This window comes from Anolis carolinensis, chromosome 1 (assembly GCF_035594765.1).
Source record: "Anolis carolinensis isolate JA03-04 chromosome 1, rAnoCar3.1.pri, whole genome shotgun sequence".
Taxonomy (NCBI): domain Eukaryota; kingdom Metazoa; phylum Chordata; class Lepidosauria; order Squamata; family Dactyloidae; genus Anolis; species Anolis carolinensis.
In genome coordinates, this window is record NC_085841.1 from 267,606,121 (window position 1) to 267,619,482 (window position 13,362).

At 46.6% G+C, this 13,362-nt stretch overlaps 1 protein-coding gene across 1 annotated transcript in view; it reads left to right on the plus strand.

Moving 5' to 3' along the window:
* The window catches only part of cd81 (CD81 molecule), a 90,125-nt gene that overhangs the window by 54,337 nt on the left and 22,426 nt on the right, over positions 1–13,362 (plus strand). The gene's annotated exons all lie outside the window — the stretch shown is intronic.

A 13,362-nucleotide genomic window follows, 5' to 3' on the forward strand; every position in this document is an offset into this window, starting at 1 on the left:
GGAATACCAAGAGAAGAGTCACTGGAAGGGTAGGGTTCAAGATTGTAGCCTCTCCAGAGAACATCTGGAATGACTTCCTGCCAGATGCATTTTTCAGATACCAGAGATTTTACTTACCGTGTTATCTTGACGTCCCTTGAGCGTATTTTGAGTTGCAAATGCTGTGTTGTGTAAAAGTCATTTGAAACACCAGTTACTGAACTTTGCACAAGGAAGGTTCACTACATCATCACAGTTGTGCTTGGCATTTCTGCATAAAGTCCGCTTGAATTCCTCCATTTTGCAGTTCACAGGAAATGTTTTTGTTAAATGGAAGAAAATCTTAAGTCTCCTGGAATGTTTCTACATACTTTCCTGTTCTGTCTGCATTGCTTTCCTGAAGCTTCTAGTCTGCACAGTTTAACAAGACATAAAACTTGAATTCTATTTATAGTACTCTTCTCAGAAATCTATATCCCCCTTCTTTGTCATACATTTGCAGCTAAATGCAACTACTTGTACAAGTACACCTGACTAAGGTGTGCTGATTCAATTAATGGGACTTCCATAAGTGTTGACACTCCATTATTCAATTGATGTTTCAGTGTAGGTACTTGAGAAGGGACTAACAATTATACTTAGCCCCCCCACCCTTTTTTTAAAAAAAAAATTGTTTAGGGTATGGTTTGAAAGTAGTGCAGGAATATTCTCCTTAATTTTTTCTGTAGCTTTTTTCTTGCTAGTTCAACAAAACTAGCCAGTGAAATTGGCAAAGACTGAAGAAGACAAAGAACATAGCCAAAATAGTCTTCCTGCTGATTGTCTCATCTTCAATGTGTTGTCGAAGGCTTTCATGGCCAGAATCACAGGGTTGTTGTGTGTGTTTCCAGGCTGTATGGCCATGTTCCAGAAGTATTATCTCCTGACGTTTCGCCCACATCTATGGGAGGCATCCTCAGAGGTTGTGAGGAATACTTCTGGAACATGGCCATACAGCCCGGAAAACACACAACAACCCTGTCTCATTTGCTCTTTCCTTTTCTTTTGGGAGCAGAAGGCACAGCTATATTAGCACCGTACTTTTAGGTGTTTATATAGATAACCTAAACCAACGATATAAACTAATTTGAACAGGAGATGTAATTCCACCTGTCAAAGAAGATTGGTTCTTCATTTAATGGCTATGTAACACACATTTCGAAGAGTGGAGAGCTGTCTCTGTTACAGAGGCAAGTGCAAATATATGGAAAGGCTTTGGAAGACAAAGGGAACCTGTGTCTGTGGAGGGAAAAACACTTGTGAGAGATTTATAAGATGTCTCAAATCACTGAAGGATCAGAAAGTGTTGATTTTTTTTAATGTCATTGGATAAGGAAAAGAAGTGATGAAACTGAACAAACACCATTTCCATCAGAACTGCTTACTGATTTCATGTCATTCAGGAGGGGTTTTCTAGTTTCCAATGCAAAGAAGGAGGTTTGGATTTTTATAACGTCCAGGGAATAACAGGACTTCCAATGGTTAAAATTATTGGCACATAAGTGTTTCGTTGTCTGCTAATAAAAATCTCTGCCACTACATTTTCTTAGGAGTTGTTAATTTCATGAAATGAATGTGGTCAGATACAGAGGATCATTGTTGGTTGTTGTTTGTTCATTCATAAATAAATAAATAGTAGTCCCACTCTGCAGTTGTCTATTTGGCTCTGACTTTCAGACGCAAAGGCAAACTTAATAAAGACTGTGTGTGTGTTTTAGATGAAATCTGACCTTTTTCTCAAAGGTTCCTCAATAATTTTATTGCTTCCTGACGGCAGTTTGATTATCACACATTGCTTTTTCACTTTCCCATTGCAATTTGCAATGCATGTCTCCTTCTTCTCATGATGAACAGTTTTCTTATCCTCTTTGGTGCCTGTGAAGAAATTCAAATAGAAGATGGGGTCACTTGTATTGAGAGAACTCTTCTAGTCCATTGCTTGCATTCTTTTCTTCTGTGAACTGTGCAGAAGATTTGAGGCGACCTGCATACTGATGCCTTCCAATGTGTAGGCCTCTAGTTTATTGTCCTTCAAATCTGAAATGCAGCCTTGGCGGCCATCCAGTGACAGGGGTTTTTGCACCTGCTTGTCTTCTTAGCTCATTTAGAGGGTTCACCCCAACAGTAGATACCATAGTAGACCTCATTTAAGACGGTATATGAGATAAAGGCTTCAGTGTTACAACCCCAATATAGAAGGCTGAATGTAGAGTCCTGAAAATTGAAAGGAAGTGCACAATTCTGGCCCTCATATTTTCTTGGGTGGGGAATGTTTCCAATAAATACACAGAAAACATTACTAGTCCTGCTGCCTAGCTTGATTCACATGTAGCATGGGATATGATTGGGGGTCCATGCCCTTCTCCTTCAATTGAAGCTAACCTATGAAGCTTGAAAGGATGTGTTCTGGGGGCATTGAATGCATTGTTACTTGGCAATGTAGGATCTGCAGTCTTGAAAGTGATGGATACACAGAAGACTGCCTGGCACCTCTCACCTAATTGTGAATGGATAGTTCTCTCTGGTGGCACTCACAGTGTCAGAAGTTCTCTTCACATAACTAGGCACAGAGCCTTTTCGTATTATAGCACCCAGTCTACAGGACTGCACTAGAATAAGCAAGGTATGATTCCTTTCCTGGGGTTTTGGAGGCTGTTAAATATATTTTTTCTTCGTGTACTCTGTGAATGCACACTAATGGAGAGGCTGCGCCTGCGCAGGTTCCAACGGAAACTCTTCCCAAGCTGAAGTTTAAATTTTGGCGGTAGCCACGCCCCTCCGTCCCCGGAGGGCATATAAGGCAGCCCTCGGCGCCTGCTCTCCAGTTCCTTTTTTTCCGCCGCAAGGTTCACTTCGGATTCTCATGTCTACGACTCGCTTCAAACGCTGCACTCAGTGTGCCGCTAAGATTCCTGATTCCGACGGCCACGCCAAGTGCCTCTTCTGCCTCGGGGAGGCACATGTCGTCGGTACCTGCCGTTTCTGCCTAGCCCTGACGGCTCAGGCTAGGAAGAATAGAGCCGCGAGGCTTAGAGCAGCGCTCTACGAAAAATCGCTTGCCCCTGAGTCCGCTCCGTCGACATCGGGCGCGAAGCCGTCGCTCAACCCGAGATCGATGTCGGCTCCGGCAGCTAAAGCTCCCTCGGTCTCGTCCAGGGCCTCCAAAACAGCTAAGCCCGCCAAACCGCCGTGCACACTCACCACGGCCACCATGTCGACACGTTCCGGTCGGGTCGGTCCCTCCTCGACGTCGAGCTCGGTGGCCTCCGTGTCCTCGGTTCGATCTCATCTCGGGTCCCCTCCGTCGACCTCTGCAATGAAGATCGCCTTTAAGAGGGCTCATGAAGAAGCTCGTCGACCCAATCCGACTCAGCAATGGTCCCTCCGACGCCGGGGAAATCCCTGAGGGTTCCATCTAAACAACCGCTCGCAAAGAAGAGGGCGACCCAACGTTCTTCCTCCTCTGCTTCCTCCAAGATAGACGCCCCTTCTTCGGCGACTTCTTCTAGAAAATCCTCTCCGATCGCTCCCGCTCAGCGGCCTCGTCAACCTTCTCCTCGGCAACTTTCTGATGGCGAGTTGCAGGACTCACCCCACCACTCCACCCAGACAGTGGTCAGGGTGCCATCTCCTCGACCTGCTGCCTCACATCGTCCGTCTCGACAACAGCTTTTTCCCCCGACCTCGACACCGGAGCGGGGTAGACAAACCACCCGCCTGGCTCGAGCGGCCCAGGCCTCGGCCTCCAAAGAAACTCAGCCACAGATTGCTCCTGCTCTTGAGGCTTTGCCACCACCAGAGACTGTGTTGTCATCTCCCCCTCAGTCCCCCCAAGGGGCTGAGGACGATGAGATTGATATCGATCGCCCCGATTCCGCTCTCTCGGCCTCGGTGGTATCTCTAGGCCTTGATCTCTCTCCTCCTCATGATGCATATGAGGTGGACCCTCCCTCGCCTACCGACAACATTCGGGCTTTTTCCGAACAGATGATTAGAATGGCTGATGCCCTGGGACTAGAAATCAAGCAAACTTCCAAGGCGGTGTCTGACCCGGTTTTCAAACGGGTCCAAGCCCAAGCCCCTCCAGCCACGCTGTTACCGTTTTTGCCTTACCTTCTGGATGTTATCCAATCATCCTGGAAGACTCCTTCCTCGATTCCTCCTACCTCAAAGAGAATCGAATCATGGTATCGTACAGATGACGACACCTTAGAATGGCTTAAACACCATCCCGACCCAAATTCCATGGTCGTTAAAGCTTCTCAAACTTCCGGTCGTGAATCCACTACCCCTGCAGATAGGGAGGGCAAGAGATTTGATGCGGTCGGTCGGAAGCTCTATTCCGGGGCCCTTCTACTTTGTAGAATGGCGAACTATGGGGCCTGTATGGGTGCATACCAGCAGATCCTTTGGGAAAAAGCACAGCCCTTCTTCTCTAAGTTGTCTGACGAAGACCGGTCGGTTATGTCCACCCTCCAGCAAGAAGCTGACTCGTTAGCACATCATCAAATTCAGATGGCTAAGCATACAGGCGACACGGCCGGCAAGATGATCACCCACGCCATTGCTATTCGTCGCCACGCCTGGCTGAGGTCGTCCGGTTTGTCTTCCTCCTCCAGACAAGTCATCGAGGACCTCCCCTTCGACGCCGTGGGTCTCTTTAATTCCGGCACTGACGACAAGCTTAAAACCAACCATGATTTTAAAGTTCTGGCCACTAAGTGTGGTGACCAGCCCCAAACACACCGCACCAAGTGGTTTCCTCAGCGTTTTCGGCGTTTCCCGCCTCCTTCTTACCGCCATCAATCCTTCAGGCGTCCCTCGGTATCGAACAACCAGAACCGCCAACAACCTCGCCGCGCTGCTCAGCCGCAAAGACAACGCGGCCGAACCACCCCCACCACTGCTCAGCCTCATCGGCGTACCTGACGCCATCTCTCTCTCCCGGGACTCTTTCTACGGTATCGCTGCAGTTCTCACTCCTCTGCACCCCTCTCCTCTACCAAATCAACCTCACGGTCTCTTTTTAGACCGCCTGGCTCCCTTCTTTCACCGGTGGAAATCTATCACTTCAGATGCCTGGGTTCTCAAAATTGTCCAAGAAGGCTATGCCTTAGAGTTCGAGGAGCTCCCGCCCACGGGACAGGTTCTTCTCTCCAACCCTTCTCGGGAAATTCTTGCCGAAATCGACACCCTCCTCGCCAAAGGGGCTATTCGGCCTTCTCCATCGGTACAGGACCCTCAAAGCTTCTTCTCCAGATACTTCACGGTCCCGAAGAGGGGCGGGGGCCTCCGCCCCATTCTGGACTTACGTATGCTCAATACCTTCATACGTTCGACCAAGTTCAGGATGGTGTCCATCGCCTCCATCCTCCCGATGCTTCAACGCGGGGACTACTTCGTGTCTATAGACCTACGAGACGCTTATTTCCACGTAGCGATTCGAGAAACCCACAGGCGCTTCCTCTGTTTCAAAGTTCTCGACCAAACCTACCAGTTCACCGTTTTACCCTTTGGCCTCGTTACGGCCCCAAGTGTCTTTACCAAGGTCGTCGCTGTCGTGGCTGCCCACCTCCGGCTCCAGGGGATCACAGTCTTCCCTTATCTAGACGACTGGCTTCTGGTCGAATCCGACCCTGCCCTCCTCCGACGTCACGTCGACTACACCCTCTCTCTTCTAGAATCTCTTGGTCTCCAGCTAAACCCCGACAAATCTCACCTCACTCCGTCGAACAAAATCCGCTTCATTGGCGCCCTGTTCGACTCAATCTCTCAGACTGTCTCTCTCCCGCTCGACAGGTTTCTAGCCCTTCGCCAACAAATTACTTTTTGCGAGACCCATCGGAGGGTTCGGGCTCGGTCCATCCAAGTATTACTGGGCCACATGGCCTCCACAGTCCTCACGACCCCGTTTGCCAGGCTCCATCTCCGGACTCTGCAGAGATGGTTTATAGACGTTTTCAAGCCATTTCGCCACCTCAACTCGAGGTTTCTCTCCGTCCCGCTCCACGTTCGTCGGTCGCTTCATTGGTGGAAGTCCCTCTCCAACGTCTGCAAGGGTCTTCCGTTCCACCCGATTCCTCCCTCGACCACCATAACCACGGACTCATCCAATTTCGGCTGGGGAGCCCACATGAGCGGTCTCACTGTTCAAGGCCTCTGGTCTCCTTCCGAGAAGGCCAATCACATAAACTTTCTGGAACTCCTTGCCATCTTCAAGGCTCTGAAAGCCTTCTCCCGCCTGATCTCCCAAAAGTCTGTCCTCGTCCAATCAGACAACACAGTAGCAGTCTTCTACATCAACAAGCAGGGCGGCACGGGTTCAAGGAAGCTGATGCTTCTCTCCTCCCAGCTGTGGTACTGGTGCATAGCCCGCAACATCCAAGTCTCGGCGATTCACCTTCCCGGGATCCAAAACAATTTAGCAGATGCCCTCAGCAGGATGACGACCTCCTCCCACGAGTGGATGCTCGATCCTGAGACTCTTCTTTCTCTCTTTCACAAATGGGGTTTTCCCACTCTGGACCTCTTCGCTTCTCCCCAGAACGCACAGTTGCCTCGGTACGGGGCAAGACTTCCCCCGTCCTCCTTTCCAGGCTGCCTGGGAGACGCCTTCCTTCTGGACTGGTCATCGGAACCGATCTACCTCTTTCCGCCCTTTCCTCTCATTCCAAAGGTTCTGCAGAAACTCCGGTCGATACCGACGTCGGCGATCCTGATAGCCCCAGCCTGGCCTCGCCAACCTTGGTTCCCGGCTCTTCTTCATCTCTCCAGAGCGACCTTCTTCACTCTGCCTCTCCTGCCACACCTCTTGTCCAGAGAGAACGGCCAGATCCTGCACCCGGATCTCCCCTCTCTACATCTCACTGCTTGGAGGATTCTCGCCTGACCTCCCTCCCGCAGAACCTGCAGGAGGTCCTCCGCGCAGCTCACAAGCCGGCTACAACCAGATCATACACTTATAAAGTCTCTCGCTTCCGCTCTTTTCTTCGTTCCCGTGAAATTGCTGCCTTCCCAACCTCGATACCGATAGTGCTGGACTTTCTTATGTCTCTTGCAGACCAAAAGCTTTCTCTTGCTTCTATGAAATCTTACTTGGCCGCTCTATCCTGGTGTTTCTAGCAACATGGTAGACCATCTCTATTCTCTGATCACCTTGTCAAAACCTTCTTAAAGGGTTACAATAATATCTGCCCGCCGTCTCAGCCTCCTACGCCGGGATGGAACCTCGAACTCGTGCTTTCACAGCTCCCCTTTCGAACCTTTGGCTTCGACCGACCTACGTCTACTTTCGTGGAAAGTCGCCTTCCTGGTGGCCGTAACTTCGGCGCGCAGACCTTAGGGTTGATGAACCTTACCTCCGCTTTCATCATGACTGTGCCGTTCTCCGCCCGGACATCACCTTCCTCCCCAAGGTGGTCTCAGCCTTTCACCTTAACCAGGACATTGTCCTGCCCGCCTTTTTTCCAAACCCCTCGTCTCCCCTCGAACGGAGACTGCACCTCCTCGACGTGCGTAGGGCACTCCTCTTCTATCGGGATCGTACTAAAGACATTCGAAAGACTCCAAAACTTTTTGTGGCCCACGCTCCAGATAAACTGGGCAATCCTGTTTCTTCACAAAGACTGTCTCATTGGATTGCTCAGGCTATTGAACTGGCCTACGAACTGGCCAAGCGTCCACCCCCTCCGTCAGTTCGCCCGCGTTCGACGAGAGGCCTCTCCACGTCGACTGCCTTTCTAAGGGGCATCCCCCTAGACTCTATTTGTAGGGCAGCGATCTGGTCCAACCCCCTTACGTTTGTGTCTCACTACAGGGTAGACCAGAAGACCTTAAAGGACTCCGCCTTTGCTAGGTCAGTTTTATCATCCTGTTTGTCCTGAAAGTCTCTTCTTCATGTACTCCCCCTCTATGGATGTTTTTCATGCGACCATCTTGTTGTCTCCTGCTCAGTTCACGTTTGCACTGTTCTCTTGGACAATTGTGCCTTATTTGCTATTGCCTTCCTCCTTTGGGGAATGATGCACCATACTTGCACATGGTTTCTTAAATTGTTTATATCGTGTCTCACCGAGTTGCTCTCGGTGTTATGTGCGTGCTTATGCGATACTTCAATGGGCCCTTCGGGCTATGTTATTGGTGTTTAATAAACATATGTTTGGACATTATCTCGTGGTCAGGGTTTGCTTTGGCCCGCCTCCGAGACCTAAGCGTGCTAGTCTCCATTAGTGTGCATTCACAGAGTACCCGAAGAAAAAGGACAGGTTGCTTACCTGTAACCATGTTTCTTCGAGTGTACTCTGTGAATTCACACAAGCCCGCCCTTCCTTCCCCTCTGGCAAACCCTCTTCCTTCCTCGTTGCCTTAGCGGCGTAGGAACTGGAGAGCAGGCGCCGAGGGCTGCCTTATATGCCCTCCGGGGACGGAGGGGCGTGGCTACCGCCAAAATTTAAACTTCAGCTTGGGAAGAGTTTCCGTTGGAACCTGCGCAGGCGCAGCCTCTCCATTAGTGTGAATTCACAGAGTACACTCGAAGAAACATGGTTACAGGTAAGCAACCTGTCCATTTTTCCTACAAGCACTTTCAAAATGGTGCTTCCCCTCTCTCTTTCTGTCATACTGCTGCCATATTGTTTTCAGACTGGCATATTTTATTCTCTATTTCATATTGTATTATTGCTTAATTATGTGCTGCTTTTTCATTCCTTAGAAATGTTTCGTGTAAGCGAGTCAAAGATGTTGGCAAATAAATAAAATGGAGCAATACAGTTCCAAAACCTTGGGCAGTGAGTGTGCAACTGTAGCTCCATATCCCCCCCCCCCCCCCCAGTTTGATCAAACTATGAATTTTGGAGACCAGGGTTCATAGAATCAGAGAGCTGGAGGAGAACACAAGGAGCACCCATTCCAATGCAGAGCCAATCCCCATTCTGCCATGGTAAGGCATTGGGTAACCTTGGGCAAGTCATACTCTCCAAGGAAGGCAAAAATCTTGCCAAGAAAACACTATGATGCCTTTAAAAAAGGTAAAGGTTTTCCCCTGACGTTAAGTCCAGTCATGTCTGACTCTGGGGGTTGGTGCTCATCTCCATTACTAAGCCAAAGAGCTGGCGTTGTCCGTAGACAGCGCCAAGGTCATGTGGCTGGCATGACTGCATGGAGCGCCGTTACCTTCCCGCCGGAGCGGTACCTATTGATCTACTCACATTGGCATGTTTTCGAACTGCTAGGTTGGCAGGAGCTGGAGCTAACAGTGGCCGCTCACGCAGCTCCTGGGGTTTGAACCTGGGACCTTTCGGTCTCCAGCTCAGTGCTTTTACACACCGCCACCGGGGCTCCTCCATGATGCCTTAGGGTTGCTATAAGTCAGAAACAATTTGAGAGTGCACAACAAGATAATAGCTCATTTCTCACTTTGCCCAACAGAAATGATAACAGGCAATCTATAGACAAGCTATAGCCTCTGAACAACTTGTTGTAGTCACTGCAGTGGCTTGGATATGACAAAGCTATTTCAAAATCCTGTCTCGGCTATGAAGCTCCCCAGGTGGCCATAAACAATTGTGTTACTTGTCAGCCTCACCTTCTTCCTCACAGAATTATTGTAAGGTTAACATAAACCCTATGTGCTGCTGAGAGCTTCCTTGAAGGAAGGAAATGATACAAGTATGACAAATAAATAAATTGGCAAGTTGTCAGTCTAAAAAGGGCATGAGGTGAAATCAACTTTTGCTCCATTTAAAAGACCAAAAAAGCTCCATCTGTTTCTATTATCTGAAGGCATTATGGGCTTCCATGAAAATAGCTACTTGCAAGCTTCAAATAAATGTAAAATGAAGTTTTCTTTTTGTCCCCCTGCCTCCCAGTCTGATACAGCCATGGTATGCCATCTATTCATATATTGCTAGAGTAGCCAGCACAGCCAATGATCATGTTGGTTGAAGGATTGTGGGAAGTGTAGTTCAAAAAGCAATTTTTCCAGGCTCTACATAATTTTATCTTGTGCTGTTCTCTCTGCGTCTTCATAGCTCCCCACAGACACAGATACGTCTCCACTTCATCATAACAGCTCCATAGGCTGTGAAAGCTTTCCAATCAGACCTTTGTATATGGTTTCTGGTCTCTCATCTGGCCCCCTGCCAGTCTACTTGACACAGTGTGTTTGTGCCATTCCTGTGAGTTCTCTGCATTTTGGCCTATTATCAGCCCTCCATTTTCCCAGATCTTTTTGCTGGTTGCCATTTCTCATCTTGTTCCTGTCCTGAATTTAACAGCAGCTTTCCCTCTGAAGACCACCAGATCATAACAATCTTATAGAAGGACATATTTGTGTTGTAACAGACCATTGGATTTATATTGTTATAAAGTTGTATTTGCATCACTCTGTTATACATTAGCCACCAGTTCTACTGCAATTTCCGATGATGATGATGATGATGATAAATGTATTTATTACCCACCTTTCCTGATGGGTCAAAGCAGGATACAACAAATTCAAGAACATATGAACATAAAATACAATAGATTACATTTAAAAACTTGCACCAAAAACATATACAGAATTGACATATAGTAGCTATAGAATGTACATCAAAACTCATGATTGAAAGTTGACTGAGTAGACCTGCCAGAAGAGATGGATCTTCAATTGTGTTTTGCATTCTGACAGCTCATTTAGCTTTTGACAGGCCATTCCACAGTCGTGGAGCAGCCAATGAAAAGGTCTTCGGGGTGCCGGTTGCCAGTCGGGTTCAGGCTGGCTGAAGTAAATGCTCCTCAGAAGACCTAAGCATCCTAAGGTGCAGGAGAAGGTGATCCTGTAGGTAACAAGGATCCAAACCATGTGAGGCTTTAAAGGTCAAAACCAACACTTTGTACTTTGCACAGGAACTAATTGGCAGCCAGTGGAGTGGCTTTAATATGGATGTAATATGCTTACTCCTATTTGTTCCTGTAACCAATCTGGATGCCATCTTTTCGACTAGAGTTTCTGAGCTTGGTACAGAGGTAACCCAAAGTACAGTGTGTTGAAGAAGTCCAACCTTGATGATACCAGCGTATGTACTACCATATTTAGGTCCTCAAATTCTAGGAATGGTCTCCGTTGGCATATCAGCCAAAGCTGATACTAAGCACTCCTGATCATCGCATCTACCTGGGCTGGCATTTGGAGGGACGGAACCAGTAGCTGGATTTATGACCCTGCCTCCTCCATCTGCAGCAGTTTCTTTAACAAATTGCCATTTATTTATGCTTCGTATCAATGGTGGTAGTGTGACATTGAGTGCATTCTGGATTTTATAGAAGTTATCCCAAGTTGTTAAACCTACTTTGAAGACAGGGTTTAGTACTTTGGAAAGCTCCTTTCAAGCTCAGACTAAAAGCTGGAGTTGATTACTGTCTCCAGTCATCTGAGCCATGAACCACCATACATGTAAAACAGCATTACTGTGACAGTACCATTGTCAGCTGCTAATAGACTGAGAGTTATCATAATCTGTCTTTTATAGAACTTCAGTATGTATTCTGACAGTAGTGTTTTTATGTTACACTATTAGTTTAGGGTATAGTATAAACCATAATTCCTTACACAATTAACCATTGTGCCTTTTGTTTTATTTAATCCTCAACAGCAACATAGTTGTGTGGGACAAAAATAGCAACGAAGTAAAAAAAAAAAAGGAACATTGTAATATATTTTTATACATCACTTTAATCCCTCATGACCCATTTGCCTTCTGCATTAGCAGCAGCTGGACTTCCGCTTTTCAGCAAATAGCATGTTCTGGGGACATTTTTTCCAAGAACTGTAGCTTCAGAAGAAAGGGTTACAGAACCCTTGTGTACCTTTTATGATCCTGATAACTCCCCCTCCCCAATACTGTTTGTATTTTAAAACAATCTGGCACATTGGTCTCAAAAATGCATTTTACTACTTTGGCTTCAATCTGCACATCTACAAGAGTCTTTATTTGACTTTTGAACACTATATGTCTTAAAGTAACAGGATTGCGGGATGGAAGTTAGTAAGATAGCTTGCTTAGTCCAGCCTTTGGGCAAGATTTTCTCCATCAGTATGAAATTATCCATTGTATGTTCTAGAACAAAACCAGAGAGAATGTGTGGCCCACCAGATGTATATTTCCCACCATCTGATCATTGAGTAATCTGATATTAACATGATTGATGGGTATAGGAGTCTGACAGGTTTTCCGCCTTTCTCTTAAAGTATCTGTTGTAAGCAGGAGCAGACAAATGAGGTTCTCCTAAAAAAAGAAAGGAAGAAATATGTGCAGGACTGTCCTAGCTAGTAGTATGAGCTGTCAGGCAAGCCTCATCCTGATGAGTTTGCCTCTGATCAAAGAGGAAAGACAACAGCTATCAAGTATTCCAAATATTGATTTATTTAATTTATATCCTATGTTGCATGCTGTTGTAGTGATCTTAGTATTGTTGCAACATTGCTGCAGGATTATTGGGGATCCATATTTAATGTTCTGGGCGGAAATTCTAAAACTCAATAAGAGAAATACAGTCTAAATGTTCTCAGTGGAAAAATCAGCTCTAGCTTTGTGATGTTCCATTTGCAAGGGTGACAAGAAGGGAGGGAAAATCCTTGGGGCCTGGACCTCTGGAGTACTCCAGGCCTTTGGGCTACTGGTCAGTGGAAGAACAAGCAATACTCGAGGTAATAAATTGTAGTATCTCGACAACCCAGAGAGAAGAGTTATAATATCTGTTTCTAAATTTGGCCTTATCTATATTTCCCTGAGCTACCATCACAAATTATAAATGCTATTTTTAAAATTTCACGGAACTGGGGTTCCCTCCCTATGGTATAACTTAACAGGCAGCTTCTGGAATTTATTTCTCTTAGGATAGGTGCCTTTTAAAAAAGAAATATAAAAAGCTATAGAGAATAGACATATTGTAGTACAGTCATGATAGCTGAGAAAAATCTCCACATTCAGAAATAGTACAACCTAAAATGGTTCTGACCAACAAGAAAAAAACTGCTATTTTCATGCATTTCTTTATAAGCATTCCAGGCTCATGTGCCTGGCAACTTTTGGAAACTGAATTCAAGACTGAAACTTACAAAGATTATATTGGACTACATCTTCAAGAACACCATCCCTGCTTTCACTGAGATGCCTTTGCTGTGATGGTTGGAGGATAAAGGAGCTGGATATGCTAAACCTAAACAGTCCTTTGGTTTGATTCTGCACAGTTCTGATTTGCACTCTAGAATATATATAATAGGACCTTTGTATCAGCAGGGGATTCCTTCCTCTTCCTCACCCACATTCTGTTGAATAAGTTTCGTATAACATATTCCTGATC